Here is a 23,062-nt window from a genome sequence, read left to right on the forward strand (position 1 = left end):
ACCTGTTGCCACGTGCGACGCGGAGCGCCGCGGCTGCCACTGCCGCCTGCGCACCTGGCTGCACCGCGCGTCCCGGGACCACACTCGTCCCCGCAGGAGCCCGGGGCTCCGCCGCACCCAGCGCTGGGGCCCAGGCCGGGCCGGGGTAGGTGGGGCATCTGCCTCCTGCTTTCCTCTGGCCACCTGCAGGCCGAGGGGCCTCGCATCGCGGGGCGGATAGAAGGTGGGACGGTTGCAGAATTATTAGGGCGGAGACTTGCAAGGAAGGAGTCGTGATTATCTCTTAGAAGGGCTGATTCGCAGTCTGTATTATCTTCATGCTTCTAGCAAGTTTACTAGCAAGTGTGTAATAAAGGTTAAAGAAAGGAGCTTCCCAGCTGTTAGAGCTTCAGATACAACGTGGAAAGGAGTCTAGAACCCCAGGGAGAGAAACTAGGCCCGACCCACTTTTCTCTAAACGCAAACATAGTCCTCGCTGTTTGCTAAACTGAGCGAGTTTCATCCACAGCTGTCTTTCAGGCCCGTGAAATATTTTCTTCTATAAAACATATTTTTAATAGAAAACTTGTCCGAAGATGCTATTCTGCCTGTGAGAGATGTAACATTACTGAACCATGAAATGTCAGACAACCTGAGAACAAATTTTTCATATTTCTTCTTAATTACCTGGATTGTAGTTTGCTAAAAGCTTTTAAAGAGAAGTGAACGTTTTTGGAGAATAAACCTAAAGACGCTGTATTTCACAGTTTTCTATACCATGAATATTAGAATAACTGACAGATGTCTTGCCGTTGATAGTTCTAAAGCCTTTTCACATGTACAATGATCCATTAGTTCCTAACTACAAAACCCAGGGGTATAAAGGTCAGATTATCTCCATTATTCAAATGACGAATTGAAGCTCAGAAAGGTCAAGTGACTAGCGTAAGGTCACACAGGCAGTGAGGGCAAGCCTAACTCCTAATCTCCTTTCTTAATTCCATTACATAATGACACTTCTCACTTGCTTTTGAAATCGCTGTTATAAAGATAGATGCAACTAACATGATCCCTGTTGTTAGGAAAGGCATGTGATTAATTTTAAATAGATATAGTATTAAACACCGCCAGATGATTCTCCCTATGAAAAAGCACACAGAAACAAAACAAAACGCTGACATAGTTTCTGCAAGTCACGAGGCAATTATGCTAATTAGCAGCAAGCCTCCATCCCTAAGCAAAATACTTCTTGTGTTAAACATATCATTTAATCTTTGTAACCCTGATGTGACCTGGATGATTTGGTCTAACCCCCACAATCCTATTGTGTGGCTTAGTTATATCTATAAATATAGAACCAGTTTTACTTCATTTTTGTATCAGATGGTTTGAAGAGGGAAAAATACTGTCCTCTGCTAAGTAATTAGAGCTACTTTTGCAGGCACTGGGGAATCTGAAACTTAACTTCTAATTGTCTCCACGTAAAAACAGAAGTTAACTTCTAGGGACATCTTCAGGGACTCCTCAAGGCAAATATTCATGAAATGGGGCCTATTGGCTTCTCTTTTCATCTTGGTTCTGGGCATGTTGCCATGTTCCTGATCTCTGAACTCTGATGCTGACCTGCTACAGACTCCAGGAACAATATTAAGGATAAAATAATAACTCACATAACTTTGTGGCCCTTTATCCTAAAAAAAAAAAAACAAAAAAAACACAATTTTTTCTCCTCCATGAGAAAATGCAAATTAAAACTATATTGAGAAACCATTTTTTCACTTATCAGATTGTCAAAGATTAGAAAGTTTGATAACCACAGTGTTAGTAAACATATAGACAAGAAGTCACAATGAAAATATTAATGTAAATTATAATGACCTCCATAGGGGTTAGGTCAGGATACCTACAATATTGCAAATAAACATGTAAGAGTTTATCTTGGCCCTGCGTGGTGGCACGGTGACTCACGCCTGCAATCCCAGCCCTTTGGGAGGCCGAGTCGGGCAGATCACCTGAGGTCAGGAGTTCGAGACCAGCCTGGCCAACATGGTGAAACCCCATCTCAACTAAAAATACAAAAATTAGCCCAGCACGACAGCAGGCACCTGTAATCCCAGCTACTTGGGAGGCCAAGGCAGGAGAATCGCTTGAACCTAGGAAGCAGAGTTTGCAGTGAGCCGAGACTGTGACACTGCACACCAGCCTGGGCAACACAGCACGACTGTCTCAAAAAAAAAAAAAAAAAAAAAAAAAAGAGTTTATCTTACAACGCACATGAGAAATGATATGTTTCTACAACCTTGTTTATTTCAGCGTTGTTTATAATAAAATATTTTTTAAAATACAAATATTCTTTAGTAAAGGACTGGTAAATCATGATACAGGCATAAAATGAAATCTTATGAAAGCTTTTAAAAAGAATGAGAAAGCTCTTTGTACTATTATGAGATGATCTTCAATATATATCATGTGCATTTTTTAACACAAAACAATTACCTAATAGTATGCTACAATTTCTACTAAAAAGGAGGAAATGATACACACTTGTATGGATACTTATATAGATATGTTTGTATAAGCATGAAATAAGCATAAGCCTCCAGGCATGGTAGCTTGCACCTTTAATCCCAGCTTTTTGGGAAGTCTAAGGGGGAGGATCACTTGAGCCCAAGAGTTTGAGACCAGCCTGGACAACTTAGACCCTGTCTCTGTAAAAAATACAAAAATTAGCTAGGCATGGTGGCATGTGCCTGTAGTCCCAGCTACTCTGGAGGCTGAGGTGGGAGGATGGCTTGAGTCCAAGCAGTTGAGGCTACCATGAGCCATGATTGTGCCACTGCATTGCAATCTGGTGACAGAGCAAGACCCTGTGTCAAAAGGAAACAAAACAAAAACCCATAAAATATCTGAAGAGATATACCAGAAGCAGATAATATTGGTTGTGTCTTGAGATGGGAGTTGGATAAAGGGCACCATTTGAAGAGAAACTTGTTAGTAAATACAGTTTTGTACTTTTTTTGAATTTCGAGCCATATAAGTAACAGAACCCATTCTAATATTTTAAAATGTTTTCCCACATGAAGTTTTGCCATCAGGAATGACTAAAGTTTCTCTGTGAACGAATTTCACTTATACATAAAATAAATGATTGGCCAGGCATGGTGGCTCACATCTGTAATTCCAGCACTTCGGGAGGCCGAGGCAGGCAGATCACCTGAGGCTGAAAGTTCGAGAGCAGCCTGACCAACGTGGAAAAACCCCGTGTCTACTGAAAATACAAAAATTAGCTGGGCCTGGTGGCGCATGCCTGTAATCCCAGCTACTGGGGAGGCTGAGGCGGGAGAATCACTTGAACCTAGGAGGCGGAGGTTGCAGTGAGCCAAGATCTCGCCATTGCACTCCAGCCTGGGCAACAAGAGCAAAACTCTGTCTCAAAAAAAAAAAAAAAAAATGTTCAATAGATGCTTTTGACCCTATTTCTTCTCTAGTCCGTCTAAAAAAGACAACTTTGGTACATAAAGCTGTAACACAAGTGTGGTGAAAACGATGAATTAGCAAATTCCTTACAATTTTATTAGCAGTGACATCTCCCTAGGGTAGAGCTCCCAGCTAACTTTCCCAAAGTTGCATTCAATCAGAAATGAAAAAAGTATTCCAGGCCTTAATTCTCATGGGGAACTCCACTGGAGTCCATGGAACCTTTGTTCCCAGTCCAGGTCCCTTTCCTTGTTATTTATGTTTCCTTATACCACCACCTCATTGAGAAGGGAGTTGAACGTCTTTAAAAGACAGAACAGTACATTTTGAAAATAAATAACTTCAAAGTGTAGGTATTTTTAGTGTAAAATGGGATTCCCGGAAAAGCATACAGGTAACAGTAAACATACTATTGGGCAACAAATTAAAACACTGAGCTTGCTGAGAGCCAGGTGTCCTAACCACTTACTAACTGTCATTTTCAAAAGAGGCTGATAGTTTCTCAAAGGAAGAAAAACTTTTCCTAGCACTGAATTTTAAGAAAAATTTTTGTCACTCATTTTCAATTCAAGACTACAAAATGGAAAATGACAATATACTATTACAATACCATAAGGAACTTCCTGTGGCTATTTTTCATGGTGACTGTGAATAAAACTAGAAGTTTTTTTCTTCTTTTTTTCTTTCTTTTTTTTTTTTTAATAGAGACGGGGTCTCACTACATTGCCTGTCCTGGTCTTGAACTCCTGGACTCAAGCAGTTCTCCAGACTTGGCCTCTCAAAGTGCTGGGATTACAGGCGTGAGCCACACTGTGCCTGGCCAAAAAAACAAAAGTATTGTAATAAAACTCAACTTGAGGAAGTTACTCACCCAGACAGGGACCGCTCTTATAACAGCATAATGAGATCAAGGATTGGCTGTAAATGGAAGTGTGGAAAGACAGCACCTTCTTCAGATAAACTTCTGAAAGTCAAATATGGTCACGCTAAAACGTGAACATCTCCACAAATCCCTTGCTGCAGAGGTAAACACAGTTGCTTTATACAACATTCCAGAAATTTTCTTGTGAGCACTCATTAGATAGGTGCTGAAGCATTGTAAGAAGTTGCGGTAATCTCTGGCAAAGTCCCTGAATGCTGGAATTTTGTGATACTGTCAATGACCTTTTCTTTGTTTTTGTGAAGAGAATATGTATATTACACATAGTCATATGATTTTTGCTGTTGTTTTGAGACGGAGTTTCGCTCTTGTTGCCTAGACTGAAGGGCAATGGCACGATCTCGGCTCACCACAACCTCCACCTCACAGGTTCAAGCAGTTCTCCTGCCTCAGCCTCCCAAGTAACTGGGACTACAGGCATGCGCCACCAAGTCCAGCTATTTTGTATTTTTAGTAGAGATGGGGTTTCTCCATGTTGGTCAGGCTGGTCTCGAACTTCCAACCTCAGGTGATCCACCCACCTCAGCCTCCCAAAGTGCTGGGATTACAGGCGTGAGCCGCCATGCCTGGCCTATGACTTTTAATTCTTCTATCCAAAGATGATGAGACATGCGTGGTAAGATCCCAAACTGACCAGTTATAGCAGTGGCTGCATAACAAGAAAGTGAGAACGGGAGAGCAGCGAATGGTCCTGATTCGTGTACCAGTAACTCCCAGGTTCTTGATTATCTATTTTTTTTCTCAGTGGACTTGAAGACCCAGCTGGACTCTCCTCTTTTTTTCTTTTCTTTTCTTTCTTTCTTTCTTTTTTTTTTTTTTTTTTTTGAGATGGTGTCTAGCTCTGTTGCCCACGCTGGAGTGCAGTGGCATGATCTCGGCTCACTGCAACCTCTCCCTCCCAGGTTCAAGGAATTCTCCTGCCTCAGCCTGTCAAGTAGCTGGGATTACAGGCGCCTGCCACTATGCCCAGCTAATTTTTGTATTTTTAGTAGAGATGGGGTTTCACTGTGTTGGCCAGGCTGGTCTCGAACTCCTGACCTCATGATGCACCTGCCTCGGCCTCCCAAAGTGCTGGGATTACAAGCGTGAGCCACTGTGCATGGCCTCCTTTTTTATTTTCTTATTTTTGAGACAGGATCTCCCTCTGTCATCCAAGCTGGAGTACAGAGGTGCCATGATGGCTCAACCGCAGCCACAACCTCCTGGGCTCAATTGATCCTCCCAAGTAGCAGGGAATGCAGTCATGTGCCACCATGCCCAGCTACTTTTTGTATTTTTTTATAGAGATGGGATTTCACCACGTTGCCCAGGCTGGTGTCAAACTTCCTAGCTCAAGTTATCTGCCCACCTCAGCCTTCCAAGGTGCTGGGATTACAGGCATGAGCCCCTCTGCCTGGCCCTGGACTCTCTTCTTAATGTTCCAGAAGGTGACTCGCAGAATAGAAATGTTCTTAGGCGGCTGGGCGCAGTGGCTCACATCTGTCATCCGATCACTTTGGGAGGCCGAGGTGGGCGGATCAGGAGGTCAGGAGATCGGGACTAACCATCCTGACTAACACGGTGAAACCCCGTCTCTACTAAATACACAAAAAATTAGCCAAACATGGTGGAGGGCGCCTGTAGTCCCAGCTACTCGGGAGGCTGACGCAGGAGAATGACGTGAACCCGGGAGGCGGAGCTTGCAGTGAGCCGAGATCCAGCCACTGTACTCCAGCCTGGGCGACAGAGCGAGACTCCATCTCAAAAAACAAACAAACAAACAAAAACAAAGGTTCTTACGGCAAAGTCTTAAGATTTTTAAGTATCTCAGGAAAGGAGTTTTTTGTTACAAGTTCAAAGCAGTAGAAAAAATGAAGAAATATAGCTTCCTCTTATCAAAATGACCTGCAGAAGTTTGAAAAACTCTTCCATCTCCCCATACCATGGAAGGCATCTTCAACAGTCCTATTCCATTTATAGACTCTGTAGAAGGAACAGTTCCTACAACATGATGCCAAAATTATTTTAGTTCACACACAAACAAGTTGCCCTGTAATTCTGCTGTGGGCCTCCACATATTAGGAAGAAATTAAGAAAAATATAGTACCACCAGTTTGTTATGCAACCACTTCAGAAATGTTTACTTTGCTTAAAATGTCATAGCTAAAGAAACTACTCGTCTGCATAATCCACTCTTGACAGTGATTCATAACAGTGTGACATTTGGGCTTGGTCAGGCTTTACTCCAATCAGATTGAGTCCTTAAAAAGGGGATATATTTTCAATTTCAAAGTATTTACTGCTTCATGACAAATATTAATAACAAGTCTGTGGCTTTGAGGCCTCATACCTTTGAGACTACCACAGTCTACTTAGCATTTTTTTTTTATTTAGACCTTTTGAATTTGCTTTTAATTTATGCCCCTGGCCTTGTTCTGTTGACCAAATAAAAGCCCTAAGAGAGCCTCCACTCCCAGCAGCCTTCCAGTTGACTCTGTTCCCCCGTGGGCCCTGTTGATTGTTCAGCGATCACCTAAAAGGAGTGCAAAGAGTTAGGAAGCCTAGTGGGTTCAGTCTTTCTGTGCTGACACCAGGCCACATCCAGGCCTGATGTACTAACTGATCTCCAGTTCATTCCTTTTGCGATTTTTGGCCTTGATTCGTAGTTCCTGATTCACGATTGACTCTGAAATCCTCTCCATTTGCAAGTGGGATGCAGTGAAGCAGGCCAAAGCCCTCCATGTTCTAACAAATGTTTGCAAATCATAATAATGTAGGAAGAGAACCATAAACTAAATGAACAACAGGCATTAGCCCTCATGCTGTCACATAAGCATTCCTCAAAATATAATCATGCTTCTAAACATGGGCTGGCAATTCAGGAAAGGGCCACCGAAAATATTAGCCTCGTTATTTTCTCTGTATCGTAAACATAGACTAACTATGCCTAAACCACATTGCAGTGTGCCAACATTGTAAATTAATGCCTGATTGGTTACCTAAAAGTAAGACAATCTTGCTTTTAGGCATCTAGAACACTGAGAAATCCAGGATGGAAACTTAACACTACCAAAGATTGATCTATTTTGGGTAAGTATACTTCTGATCTCTTTTTAAGTACTGTGTTAGTCCATTTTCACACTGCTATAAAGAACTGCCTGAGACTGGGTAATTTATAAAGGAAAGAGGTTTAATTGACTCAGAGTTCTGCATGGCTGGGAAGGTCTCAGGAAACTTACAGTTATGGCAGAAGGCAAAGGAGAAGCAAGTACCTTCTTTACAAGGCAGCAGAAAAGACAGAGAACACAGGGGAAACTGCCACTTTTAAGCTATCAGATCTTGTGAGAGCTCCCTCACTGTCACAAAAGCAGCATGGGGGGAAACCACCGCCATGACCCAATCACCTCCCACTGTCCCCCCCTAAACAAGTGGGAATGACAATTCAAGATGGAATTTGGGTGGGGTCACAGAGCCAAACCATATCAAGCACCTACAAAATTATGGTGAATCTTCACTAATTTGCAAACTGATTATCTGCAAATCTTAAATAGAGAATAAAACACGAAAATATCATTATCCCTCCAGAACTGAGGACGTAAATTGGAGTTAGAAGAGTTAGCTTTGACACCTAGATATGTTTTCATTGATTTGACCTTACTTGATCTCAGTTTCTCTTTTATAGAATTAGTTCTTTAGATCAGAGGTCCCCCACCCCAGGACTGCAGACTGCCACTGGTCTTTGGCCTGTCAGGCACCCGGCCACACAGCAGGAGGTGAGCGGCATCAAGCATTAGCACCTGAGTTCCACCTCTAGTCAGATCAACGGTGGCATTAGATTCCCATAGGAGTGTGAACCCTATTGTGGACTGCACGTACAAAGAATCTAGGTTACATGCTCCTTACGAAAATCTAACTAATGCGTGATGATCTGAGCTGGAACAGTTTAGGGCCAAAACCATCTCTCCCGCAGCCCATTTTGTCTTCCAAGACAAAAGATTATTCAAGGTTACTGTGAACACCTTTATGTGGACAAAGTAGAAAATCTGGAGGAGATGGATAAATTCCTGGAAATACACAACCCTCCTATATCAAACCAGAAATAAAAAGAAATCAGAAACTGAATGGAACAATAACAAGTAGTGAGGCTGAAACAGTAATAAGAAAAATTGCCAAGAAAAAAGAATCTAGGACCAGATGGATTCACAGCTGCATTCTATCAGACATTCAGAGAAGAAATGGTGCCAATACTATTGAAGCTATTCCAAAAGAGAGAAAGAGAAAATTCTCCCTAAATCATTCTCTAAAGCCCGTGTTACCCTAATACCAAACCCAGGAAGGGACGTAACAAAAAAAACTATAGACCAATATCCCTGATGAACATAGACGCAAAAATCCTCAACAAAAGGATTCTCAATAAAATACTAGCTAACCAAATCCAATACCATATCAAAAAGATAATATACCATGATCAAGTTGGTTTCATACCAGGAACACAGGGATGGTTTACCATACACAGGTCAATAAATGTGATATACCACATATGGTTGTCTTATGAAAGTTTTTGTCAAGTAGATGCCTCAGGAGGTGCTCATGGAAACAATATTCCCTGAATTTGTACACAGTGATTGCATTTTGTATGCGGCCTTTATCTTGGAAAGCTGCTGACTCACATTTTGTTTCATTGAATATCTTAAATATGTTACTCCATTTTTCTTCTATCTAAATCATTGCTGTTAAAAAATTTGGTGGCAAATCTGATTTTTTCTTTCCTTTATAAGTGGATTTTTTTTGTCTGGAAGCCCAAAATAATTTTTTCCCTTTAAAATGAGTAATTTTAGTGGGAAGATCACTTGAGCTCAGGAGATCAAGGCTGCAGTGAGCTGTGATCACACCACTGCACTTCAGCCTGGGGGTCAGAGAGAGACACTGTCTTGAAAAATATTTGTTTTAACTAGTAATTTCATTTTATTATGTTTTGGTGTTACCAGTCCTGGGTCAGTTTTTCCAGGTATGTAGTATAACCTTTCACTATGTAGCTGCAAATACATATATTGTTAATTTGAAGAAAATGTTCTTGATTATAGTTTCTTGGTAGCCCTTCTGTGCCTTGCTTTGGTTTTTCTTCTTGAGAAACTCTTGTTAAACATATTTTTGTGTATCTTTTGCCTGTCTCTAAGTTTCTTTCTCTCAAGCCCTTTTTATTACTTTCCTTCAATTAAAAAATTTTTTTTTCTCTTTCATCTTCTTTTAAGGTATTCTCTGTGTTTATTTATTCTTCCATTACTTTCAGTTTAGTTTTTTTTTTTTTTTTTTAGAGATGGGGTTTCGGTTGTTACTCAGGTTGGCCTTAAACTATTGGGTTTTTGAACTACTGGGTTCAAAGGATCCTCCTGCCTCAGCCTCTCAAAGTGCCTGGGATTACAGGCATGAGCCGCTGTGCCTGGCCTAGTCTCTGTTTTTGACTATTGTTTCTACGTGTTTTTGCTTGGCGTAGTCTCGGTTTTTGACTATTGTTTCTACGTCTTTTTGCTCAGCCTAGTCTCGGTTTTTGACTATTGTTTCTACGTGTTTTTGCTTGGCCTAGTCTCGGTTTTTGACTATTGTTTCTATGTCTTTTTCCTAAGTATATCTATCATGTCATTTCTGCTATTTCCCAATTCTCATTTTTCTTGTTTTTTCATATCTTGATTTCTTTAATGTCTTTTAGCATATGTTGAAATAATAAGTAATGGTTTGCATCTGTTCTGTAGGTATGTCTTTTTAGCATCTTTGGCATTGTCTATGGGGATGTTTTTCCATTTCTTCTCTTTTTTCCTGACAGTAATTTTGTGTGAGATTTAATCTTGGTGTTTTTTTTTTTTGTTTGTTTGTTTGCTCATTTAAAACATATGAAATAATTTTCTTAAACTTTCAGGAGGAGTTAGCATTTGGGAAAGCATTTCCAATTTCACAAGCCGATCGCTGTCTTTTTTGTTGTATTTGTGTAGTGTTTAAAACTATCGGGGCTTACTTACTTTTTTTATTTTTTTATTTTTTTTTGAGACGGAGTCTTGCTCTGTCGCCCAGGCTGGAATGCAGTGGCATGATCTCGGCTCACTGCAAGCTCCACCTCTCAGGTTCACGCCATTCTCCTGCCTCAGCCTCCTGAGTAGCTGGGATTACAGGCGCCCACCACTGCGCCCAGCTAATTTTTTGTATTTTTAGTAGAGACAGGGTTTCACCATGTTAGCCAGGATGGTCTCGATCTCCTGACCTCCTGATCCACCCGCCTCGGCCTCCCAAAGTGCTGGGATTACAGGCGTGAGCCACTGCGCCCGGCGGTCGCGGCTTATTTTCTGAGATGGTCAGGCTCTGTTTTCCTTCCTTGCTTTCATCTGGACCCCGTCTTTCCTTGGTCTCTACCGTCCCAGTTCCGTGCAATGAGCATCCTTTCCCAAGAAGTTTCTTCTCTATGCAGTGCTTGTCCAGGAGTGGAAATTTGGGTGGTTAGTTTTGAGCACTCACAGTGCCCCTCAGACACTTTGCATTGCCCTGACTTTGGAGTGTGCAAAACTTTTTCCAGTTTCAGCTGCTGTTCCCAAGTGGAACCTCCAAGCTTTCCAGCAATTGCCTGCTGGCTGTTTATAGAGATTATCAGATTTATCAGTGTGTCATGACTTCCCTCCACTTTCTACAATACAGTTGCTGATACCACCCAGCCCTCGTATCTGTCTGTGGCTTTCCTCAATTCCTTGTGTTCTAGGGTTCGTGGAGACACTTCATCGCCTAATTTTGTTACAGATGTTGTCCATGGGTTTTTTATTTTCTCTTTTGTCCTTTGTCTATTTTTGCAGGAGAATTTTAAAGTTAAAAAACGATGACACCTGTCCCCCCCGATACAAGTGACCATTGTAGGGGTACAAGGAAAATTTGCCCTGTGTCCTCTGAAGATTTCCCCTTTGTCCTCTGAAGATCTTAAAAATCAACTCATAAAAAGACAGATTAATTGGAGTAAAGGTGTATAAATTTTATTAACGTGTACATGAGAGCCTTTACAATAAAGACCCAAAGATAGAGAGAAAATTATCTTTTTTTGTTTGTTTTTGTTTGACACAGGGTCTCTCTGTCACTCAGGCTGGAGTGCAGTGGTGCAATCACAGCTCACTGCAGCCTCAACCTCCTGGACTCAAAGGATTTTCCTACCTCAGCCTCCCAAGTAGCTGGGACCACAGGAATGAACAACCACACCCTGCTAATTATTTTATTTTTAGTAGAGACAGGGTCGAGCTATGTTGCCCAGACTAGTCTCGAATTCCTGGGCTCAAAGGATTCGCCCACCTCAGCCTCCCGAAGTACTGGGATTGTAGGCATGAGTCCTCGAACCCAGCCTGGAAATTATTTTTATATTAGGTTTAATAAAGTATGGACAGCCATGTAGAAATATAACTGGGCATGATCTAATGTTAATAGACAAAGTAGGGAAACCAAGTAAGTCCTGGGTTAGACAGTAAGCTCAGATAGTAAGGCCTGTCATATTAGTCTGTTCTCATGCTGCTAATAAAAACGTACCCGAGACTGGGAAATTTGTAAAGAAAGAGGTTTAATGGACTCACAGTTTCACATGTCTGGGGAGGCCTCACAATCATGGCAGAAGGCAAAAGAGAAGCAAAGGCATGTCTTACGTGGCAGCAGGCAAGAGAAGTTGTGCAGCGCAACTCCCATTTATAAAACCATCAGATCTCCTGAGTTTTATTCACTGCTGCAAAAATAGTATGGGGGAACTGCCCCCATGATTCAGTTATCTCAACCTGGCCCCACCCTTGACACGTGGGGATTATTACAAATCAAGGTGAGATAGGGGTGAGGACACAGCCAGACCATATCAGCCCACGTGTCTCTGTATTTTTTTCTTTTGCACATAGGGCAGGACCCTCTCTGGAATGGGGATCGTATGGCCTACAGTTAAATAAGGTAGCTCAGTTAATTTTTTTATGACCAGGTTTTACACAGAAAGGTGCAGGGAAAATTAGAGTAATATTTTTAGGTTTTTATGGCCGGCTTTGGGGCAAAGAGGTTCTCATTTGTATAACCTGCCTTGGGGAAGAGGGATTCTAGTTTCTATGGCAAGCCTGAAGGAGAATGGGACCTTAGTCTTAGACAAGTCTTAGTCTTAGACAAGAAGACAGGAGAAACTTAGAAAAAGAAGTTTTGCTTCTAAGACTGTTTCTGAGGCCTTTATTTTGGGGGTGTGTTTTGAGTCCCAACACCATCAAATAGATCTTGGTAGCTACCAGCTATGTATGGTGAGTACTCCTCGACAGCACCAAGAATGAAATGCTCAAACAGGTTGGCAGAAGTCCCTGTGGATGCTAAGAGGGTGCCATAGAGAGGCAAAAAGAGCAGAAGGCAACCAGCTTTTATTTGAGATCTATGTGCCAGATATTTTGCTAGTAGCTTTCACATATATTATTTGAATTGATTTAATCTAATAATCACCCCAATCTTCTGAAGTAGAATTTTCGGGTCTTCCTAAGTCCTATGCTCATTCAACATGGAATTGTGAGAAACTTAATCACCCTGATGGAATAGGAATCGGTTAAAGTGCAACAGAGTAGAGACCCTGAGTCAGCACTAATGAACCTCGTGAAGTCCTGTAGTGTTTGACAAAACTACTGTAAAGATACTACCTGGGATTAGAATTTATAAAGGAAAGAGGTTTAATTGACTCACAGTTCTGCATGGCTGCGGAGGCCTCAGGAAACCTACAATCATGGTGGAAGGGGAAGCAGGCATGTCTTACATGGTGGCAGGCAAGAGAGAAGTAAGTGCAACCAGGGGAAATGTCATCATATCTCATGAGAACTCACTCTCATGAAAACAGCATGGAGGAAACCGCCTCCGTGATCTAATCACCTCCCACCAGGTTCTTCCCTCAACACCTGGGGATGACAATTCAAGATGAGATTTAGGTGGGAACATAAAGCCTAACCACATCAATATGTATCATGGATTCAAAGATTTCTTGAGTAAAACTGTGAGATATTAAGATTAATTATGATAAAAATAATACCAAACCTTGATTATGCACCATGCATGATTTTAGGCATTTTACACTTTACATGTATTAATTAAATATTCGTAACAACTCTATTAGGTAGGTATTATTATTTCATTCTTCTTCTTTTTCTTTTTTAAGAGACAGGTCTTGCTGTGTTGCCCAAGCTGCTGCTGGCCTCAAACCCCTGGACTCATGTGATCTTCCCACCTTGACCTACTGAGTAGCTGGGACTGAGAGTCGTGTGCCATGGTGCCCAGCAGGTAGATATTATTATATTCATTTTATAAGTGACGAAGTTGAAACCCAGTCTAGTTATAAATATGCCCAGTGTCATGAAGCTAATAAACAACAGGATTAGGATTGTAATCCAGGTCAGTCTGACCTCTGAACCACCACATACACTGCCTTCTTATAACTCTGCTCTTTGGAGTTCTACATTTGATTTACTTTTGTGTTTCAACCCCAGATGTATAGTTCAAAAAGAATATATAACCTTAAAAATAAAGATAATTTTTAATGAAAAGAACCAGAATTAATTGCATAATCTGTTGTTTAAAAAAATCTCTTGGCCAGGTGCGGTGGCTCACGCCTGTAATCACAACACTTTGGGAGGCCAAGGCGGGCAGATCAAGAGGTCAGGAAATCGAGACTTTCCTGGCCAACATGATGAAACACCATCTCTGCTAAAATACAAAAAATTAGCCGGGCGTGGTGGTGCACACCTGTAGTCCCAGCTACTCGGGAGTCTGAGGCAGGGGAATCGCTTGAACCCGGGAGGCAGAGGTTGCAGTAAGCCAAGATTGCACCACTGCACTCCAGCCTGGCAACAGAGCGAGACTGCGTCAAAAAAAACAAAGAAAAAAAAATCTCTTAATGAAAAAATACAAGCCAGAAACACTTGAGCCAATTTACTTAGAACATAGAAACATACAGAGGGTACCCCGCCACCACTATCACTAAACAGAGAATGTAGAAAGATTTAAGTGTGTTTTACATATTATATGGTTGCATACTTAAAATGTCAGCAGAATCAAACAAGAAACAGTTATACACAACTAGAAGACAGAATTTACCATATCAATAATACATTAAATACCTAGCAATAAAATTAACATGAAATAGATGTGTTTCTTAAAAAAATTGATTGAAGGCACAGACAAAGATTTCCTGACAAAGATGCCAAAAGCAATGGCAACAAAAGCAAAAATTGACAAATGGTATCTAATTAAACTAAAGTGCTTCTACACAGCAAAAGAAACTGTCATCAGAGTGAACCAACAACCTACAGAATGGGAGAAAAATTTTGCAATCCATTCATCTGACAAAGGTCTAATATCCAGAGTCTACAAGGAATTTAAACAATTTACAAGAAAAAAATGAACAACCACATTAAAAAGTGGGCAAAGGATATGAACAGACACTTCTCGGAAGACATACATGCGGCCAACAAATGTAAGAAGAGAAAGCTCCACACACTGATTATTAGAGAAATGCAAATCAAAGCCACAATGACATACCATCTCACACCAGTCACAATGGCTATTATTAAAAAGTCAAAAACAACAGATGCTGGAGAGGATGTGGAGGAATAGGAAAGCTTTTACACTGTTGGTGGGAGTGTAAAATAGTTCAACCATTGTGGAAGACAGTGTGGTGATTCCTCAAAGACTTAAAGGCAGAAATACTATTTGACTCAGCAATCCCATTATTGGGTATATACCCAAAGGAACAGAAATTATTCTGTTATAAAGATACATGCACGTGTAAAAATAGATAAAAAGATACATGGACATGTATGTTCATTGTGGCACTATTCACAACAGCAAAGACATAGAATCAACCTGGACGCCCATCAACAATAGACTGGATAAAGAAAATGTGGTACATGTACACCATGGAGTACTATGCAGCCATAAAAAGGAATGAGAACATGTCCTTTGCAGGGACATGAATGGAGGTGGAAGCCATTATCCTCAGCAAACTAACACAAGAACAGAAAGCCAGTCACCACTTGTTCTCACTTATAAGAGGGAGCTGAATCATGAGAACACATAGACACATGGATGGGAGCAACACACACTGGGGCCTCTTGAAGAAGGTGGGATGGTGGGAAGGAGAACATCAGGAAGAACAGCTAATGGATGCTGGGCTTAATACCTAGGGGATGGGTTGATCTGTGCAGATCTGTGTAGCAAACCACCATGGCACAAGTTTACTTATATAACAAACCTGCACATCCTGCACAGGTATTCAGAACTTAAAAGTCAAAGAAAAATATGTTGATTAAATTCTAATGAAAAAAAAAAGTTAAATATACCTAAAGAACAATGCTACGTTCTTTTTTAGAGAGATTAAATAAAACATCAATTAAAAATGTTTAATATGGACTGGACGCGGTGGCTCATGCCTGTAATCCCAGCACTTTGGGAGGCCGAGGTGGGCGGATCACAAGGTCTGGAGTTTGGGACCAGCCAGGCCAACATAGTGAAACCCCGTCTCTACTAAAAATACAAAAGTTAGCCGGGCATGGTGGTGCATGCCTGTAGTCTCAGCTACTCGGGAGGCTGAGGCAGGAGAATCTCTTGAACCTGGGAGGCAGAGGTTGTGGTAAGCCGAGATCACGCCACTGCACTCCAGCCTGGGCAACAGAGTGAGACTCTGTCTCAAAAAAAAAGAAAAAAAAAATGTTTAATACATAAATTTATTGCAGTTACAAATTCCTATGAGAACCAATAGTGAAAAATAAAGGGATGACATTATCAAAACATTTTCATTGTTAATAAGGGTAAACTCAGCAAACTTGGAAAACTGAACACACAGCAACAATGATCAAAATCATATGGTCTTGAGTTATCACAGTCTGAAAAAAGAATCCAACCTGTACGGCAAGGGAAAACCACAAAATAAATTGTCTTCCAAATAGTTGGCTAACAGGCTGGAACAAAAATCATGTTAGATACATAAATGCATGGAAACAAACAGTATAATAAATTCCAGCTGTATCAAAAAGTAAAAGCACTTTTTTAAAAAACGGAAGAGTGGGCCGGGCGCGGTGGCTCAAGCCTGTAATCCCAGCACTTTGGGAGGCCGAGACGGGCGGATCACGAGGTCAGGAGATCGAGACCAACCTGGCTAACATGGTGAAACCCCGTCTCTACTAAAAAATACAAAAAACTAGCCGGGCTAGGTGGCGGGCGCCTGTAATCCCAGCTACTCAGGAGGCTGAGGCAGGAGAATGGCGTGAACCCGGGAGGCGGAGCTTGCAGTGAGCTGAGATCCAGCCACTGCACTCCAGCCTGGGCAACAGAGCGAGACTCCGTCTCAAAAATAAAACAAAACAAAACAAAAAAAACGGAAGAGTGGTTTATCTGTCTCATATGAGAAAAAGAACATGCATTTTTATTTTCCTTTTTAAGACAGTGTCTCGCTCTGTTGCCCAGGTTGGATTGCAGTGGTGTGATCATGGCTTACTGCAACCTCAATCTTCCAGGGTCAAGCAGTCCTCCCATCTCAGACTCCCAAGTAGCTGTGACTACGGGCACGCGTCACCATGCCTGGCTAATTTTTTAATTGTTTGTGGAGACACAGTCTCACTATGCTGCCCAACCTGGAGAACATACACTTCTAATCACTGCAGAAAACAAAGGTTGTTATCAGAAGCAGGGGGGATTAATTGAACATATTTAAATGTTTTAACATTCATGCAACAAAATAAAAATGCTAGAAAGAAAACTTTCTAGTATAGGATAGATATGTTACAAATATAACCTGATAATAGCTTTCTTCCAAAATATATGAAAAATACATGATGATGTAAGTCAATAAACACTTTCCACTTGATGAATGGACAGTTTGCAGTTAAGAAAATTTAGACTACATCTTTTGTGTTTTTGAAAATCACAGTTTTATTAATTAAACTCAACTCACATGAAGACCCCCTTACAGATGCATTAAACTGGAAGACATTTTTTATTTTTTATTTTATTTTATTTTTTTTGAGACGGAGTCTCACTCTGTCGCCCAGGCTGGCGTGCAATGATGCGATCTTGGCTCACTGTGACCTCCACCTCCCAGGTTCAAGTGATTCTCCTGCCTCAGCCTCACGAGTAGTTGGGATTACAGGCAACTACCATCACACCCAGCCTGTTTTTGTATTTTTAGTAGAGACAGGGTTTCACCATATTGTCCAGACTGGTCTCAAACTCCAACCTCATGTGATCCACCCGTCTCGGCCTCTGAAAGTGCTGGGATGACATGCTTGAGCCTCCACGCCCGGCCTGGAAGACATTTTTTAACTCGTAAAACCCAACCTGGACAAGTCTTTGGGAGGAAGGCAGATGTATATTTTATATGTTAATGGTAGAAATGTAAAATGGTTACATATTTCTGGGGGGTAATCTATAACATGCTCTTCGACGTATTACCCATTCCTTCCCCTGAGAAAAGAAAACTAACTTATAAAGCAATTTTCATGGCAGCCTTACCTATAATGGGAAAAATTAGCTTCAGTTCAAATGCCCAATAGTATTAAAATGTTTAAGTAAACCATGGTGTATTACCATATACAAATTAAAATGGCAAGTAAATGGAGGATGTAACACATAGATATGTTTATGTGAAACAAGGTGAAGTAAACAACTTGAACCCATGATCACTTTATAGAATTATATAGATACATATAAATGTAGGCCAGGTGCAGTGGCTCCCAACTGTAATCCCAGCACTTTGGGAGGCCAAGGCAGGTGAATTGCTTGAGTTCAGTAGTTCCAGACCAGCCTGAGCAACATGATGAAACTCTGTCTCTACAAAAAATAAAAAACAAATTAGCCAGGTGTGGTGGCACAAGCCTGTAGTCCCAGCTACTTGGGAGGCTGAGGCAGAAGGATCGATTGAGGTTGAGGCTGCAGTGAGCCATGATCACACCACTGCAGTCCAGTCTGGGCTACTGAGTAAGACCCAGACATTTATATTTCTTTTTCCTGGTATGTCATATATATATAATATATATGTATATATTTCCTGGTTTGTCATATATATATGACAGCACCTGTCTTAATAGCTTAGGCGATTTCTGTTTACTAATTGCTTTAATTGGCTTCCAAATTCTGGTCCTTACATCTCATGTCTACATCTCCATTCATTTCTCTAGTGTGAAAAAAAAGGAAAAAACTGAAAATCTCAAGAGGATTCCAGGAAATCAAAACAATGAATTACTGAATAAAGAATTTGAAAGAGAAAATAGATGCATACTAAAAAAAGAATTTTGTTTAGTGAGATAAAAGTAATAATGAAGGCATGTTGATAACGGGGGAGGCTATATATATATGAGGGGAGGGATATATTGGAAATCTCTGTATCTTCCTCTCAATCTTGCTGTGAACCTAAAACTACTCTAAAAAATATTTTGAAAAGGGATAATGATGTAGTAAACATGTTCTGTGATTTAAAAAGAGAGACTTTTCATAACCACCTCCCTCCACCTCTACACACAGAGTCATGTCTGTCTTCATTCCCTTACTCAATAATTTGTACAGACACAACCACTGGGCTCCAGTAATCCTAAAGTTTCTAGAAAATCAAGCACAAAAAAAAGTTAAAACCCTGAGGGAATAAAAGAATTCCTTTGTATCCATTGCCTTTCTCAGGAAGTGAACTAACAAATTCGCTGCTTTTAAAGAAGGAAATTTTCTCAATGAAATTGGTTCCAAATCTTCGTTAGGTCGACTGTCCCCAGTAAAGCTCACCCGTCAGACTTCTTAGCTGATGCCTGTTCTGACTATTCCTTATCTTTAGTACAGAAACCAAGGTGAGTGACCTTTAAAAAACATGTTACACTGTTGTCATGTCTCCTATTTGGTACTCCAGGTAAAAACGATAAACCAGGAAAAATAAAGTAAAATTCAACCTCAGGTTTGTGGATCCAGAATGCATAATTATGAGTCTGTACTATCTACATGCATGTTATGAGCTTCAAGGACAATAACCATAAAGCAAAGACTTAAAAGATATTATCATCAGAATAATTGTAATTCACTTGATCTCTCAATGTAACAAAATACTTCAATCTACTGTCCCAAGCCATTATTATGTCTTACACTCAGCATATTGGTTTGCATACCATTAAATATTTATTTTCTACAGTGCTTTCTGGAAGGCAAACAAAGCAGCCACTCTGCTACTTTATATTGATTCCTGACTTGTCCTTAGGAAAAGCTTTCAGGAAGTTTAATAGGTTTGAAAGATACTTAGATTTACCCTGTGATTGGCAAACATACTTCCTTCTTTTTATTTCAATAAGAGAGTACTACAACTTAGATCTTTATTGTTTAATCTAGTCAGTGCTGCCATTATTAATCAAGATCTCAGATGACACTTGTTCTGAACTGTAACTGATCTATTCAGAAGAATATGAAAACAGTAAAGAGGGCAACTGTGCATGCTTTTACCGGACACGATTTTAATTGCTTTAAAAGGAAGTTATGCAACCAATGAGAAATGGAGCCTTTTGGAGTGGCCTGAAGCTAAAGGTTTCAGGTGTATTTTTGCTTTCTTTGAAGAAAGAACTGAATCATTTTATTTAATAAAAAGGCCGTTTATCAAGAATTGCTTAAAGCTGCTTTAAACCTGAGTTTGCAATTTATAGAATATATTCAAGCAGCCTCAGTGCCCTTTTAATTGGATGGTTTTCACAGATTTATCCAATGAGAATTCCCTTTGGTTCAAGTATATATGTCTTTTCTTCCATAAAGCAGATTCAAATGAAAGAGTGCAATCTGTTATATGAGACTTATCAGTTCTACATTTGATGTGATAAATTTATAAGGAAGGCCAATTGTTATGAAAAATACATTGAAATACATGATAGTCATTTACTGTTTTATAAAGCTCATCTAAAACTATTTACTAAAAAGAAACTGTTTCTTTTTATATGTACTTTACTTTGTACTTTAACCCTTCATATGTCCTTTAAGAGAAGAAAAAACGTCATTTAGATTTATCCACTTATTTCCTATTTCAGGTGGTCCTCATTCATTCTTGTAGATCCAAGTTACCATCTGTTATTATTTCCTTTGTCACTTGGAGAATCTTCAGAACTATTTCTTCCTGTATGTAGCATGTACAGATACTCTAAAAAAGTCCATTATATGATGTATAAAACAAAGCATACAATGTAGTCTCTGCCCTAATCATCTGTAATTTATATAAAACCTTTTGTTTTTTTAATTTTTGTTTGGTTATTTTATTTTATTTTATGTTTTTGAGATAGAATCTTGCTCTACCCCAGACTGGAGTGCAGTAGCGTGGTCTTGGCTCACTGCAACCTCTGCCTCCCAGGTTCAAGTGATTCTCCTGCTTCAGCCTCTCCATTAGCTGGGATTACAGACAGCACCACCATGCCTGGCTAATTTTTGTAGTTTTAGTAGAAATGGGGTTTCACCCTGTTGGCCAGGCTGATCTTGAACTCCTGACCTCAGGTGATCTGCCCACCTTGGCCTCCCAAACTGTTGGGATTACAGATGTGAGCCACTGCACCCTGCCTAATTGGTTTTTTATTATTTAGACTCCACATATCATTTTTCTTACTATGGTGATATGAAATAGCGATTAACCTTGAAATGTCATTTATTTTTCTTTATTACATTTCCCTTAAGAACTACAATAAATTATTTTACTGAAAAACATTGTCCTTAATGTACCATGAGCTAATCATTCAAGAATTGTGACTAAATTATCTAAATTATTTCAGTGTAATCACCTGACGTTCTAGGTAAGCCCTCTGTCACATTCTCTGCTTCACACATGCCACTGATTAGAAGATGAGATTATTGCCCAAGCACGGTGGCTCATGCCTGTAATCCCAGCACTTTGGGAGCCGAGGTGGGTGGATCACGAGGTCAGGAGTTCAAGACCAGCCTAGCCAACACAGTGAAACCCCATCTCTACTAAACATACAAAAAATTAGCTGAGCGTGGTGGCGGGCACCTATACTCCCAGCTACTCAGGAGGCTGAGGCAGGAGAATAACCTGAACTTGCAGTGAGCTGAGATTGCACCATTGCACTCCAGTCTGGGTGACACTGCGAGACTCTTGTCTCAAAAAAAAAAAAAAAAAAAAAAGATCAGATTATCTTTAAAAAAAGTAGTCAACTGGAGTTCCACTTTTGGTAGTGGTAGGGTAGCTGGCATCAAACTAGATCTCCTGCAGATCAAAATTATATACTGTGAAAAAAATGTAAATAATGTCTATCTGAAGGCACTGGAGAGTGTCTAGAAGCAGGGAGGAACAAGAAGGGAATCCTTTAAAGAAGGGAACTATATATAGTTTTTCAGTTGAGGATACTCCCCCGACCTTGTGGTAGAAAGAAGCTAGAACTGAAGCTAAAACCACAATTTTAATTGCTTGAAGAATTAAAGGACAGAATTTGGGACTGCCAATATGACTGGATTATGAGGGGAGAAATTTCTGAAAGATGGTAACCACTGATATGGGAGCCTCTAAATCCATTTGTAAACTCTACACACATTCCTGCAGACCTCCAAACTGTGTATGTAGGAAACTCCAAGGAACCCAACCAGGAGGCTGAAAAACTGAGTAGAGATTTCAGCTAATGCCCTGACAAGGGAGATAAAATTTTGGGTTTGAGTCCAGCTAGGTAACTCCTGCTAAAACAAAACTTAACACTCAGCCAAAAAAATAAGAAAAGCAAGACTATTTAAAATGTATCATCAAATGCAACAGATGCAATCAAAACTTACTAGACAGGCATGCAAAGAAACAGCATATCTCTTGACCCAGGGTCAAGAAAAATTCAATCAATAGAAATCTATCCTAATATGTCTCAAATGTTGGAATTAACAGAAAAGATCTTTTTAAAACTGTTTTAAATATATTTAAGATCTTAAAAGATAGTATCACTGGAAAAATAAAAACAGAAAGAACCAAAGTAAATTCTAGAATGAAAAAATAACTAAGTCTTTAAAATGAGCTTAACAGCAGATTGGAAACAGTAAAAGAACAGATTAGTGAATTTAAAAATAAAAGATCAACAGAAATTATCGAATCTGAAAAACAGAGAAGAAAAAGAAATTGAGAAAAGCAAGTAAAGGAATTATGAAGAAACATCAAACATATGAACACAGATATACTTAGAGTCCCAGAAAGAGAGGAGGTAGGAAACGGGGTAGAAAAATATTTGAAAAATGAGCCAGGTGCAGTGGCTCATGACTGTAATTCCAGCACTTTGGGAGGCCGAGGTGGGTGGATCACTTGAGGTCAGGAGTTCAAGACCAGCCCGGCCAAGATGGCGAAACCCCATCTCTACTAAAAATACAAAAATTAGCCAGACATGGTGGCACACACCTGTAATTGCAGCTACTCGGGAGGCTGAGACAGGAGAATCACTTGAACCCGGGAGACAGAGGTTGCAGTGAACCAAGATCATGCCACTGCATTCCAGCCAGGGTGACACAGCAAAACTGTGTCTCAAAAAAAAAGAAAAAGAAAAATATTTGAAACATTGTGGCTAAAAATTTCCCAAAATTGGGGAAAATATAATTGTACAGATCTAAGAAGTTCAACAAACATAAGCAGAAATAAAAGTACAGAAAACTATGCCTAGATACATCATAGTAAAATAATTTTTTAAAAAG

The 23,062-nt window shown here is 40.2% G+C and overlaps 1 long non-coding RNA gene across 1 annotated transcript; it reads left to right on the plus strand.

The window, feature by feature from the left end:
* Positions 1-19: 19 nt before the first annotated feature.
* LOC115899638 lies at positions 20-19,169 on the plus strand. The gene is made up of 3 exons (XR_004059257.1): positions 20-145; positions 13,551-13,672; positions 18,562-19,169. It is a non-coding gene; the product is annotated as an uncharacterized LOC115899638 (long non-coding RNA).
* The last annotated feature ends 3,893 nt before the right edge of the window (positions 19,170-23,062 follow it).

The sequence above is a fragment of the Rhinopithecus roxellana genome, chromosome 9 (genome assembly GCF_007565055.1).
Source record: "Rhinopithecus roxellana isolate Shanxi Qingling chromosome 9, ASM756505v1, whole genome shotgun sequence".
NCBI classification, from domain to species: Eukaryota; Metazoa; Chordata; class Mammalia; order Primates; family Cercopithecidae; genus Rhinopithecus; species Rhinopithecus roxellana.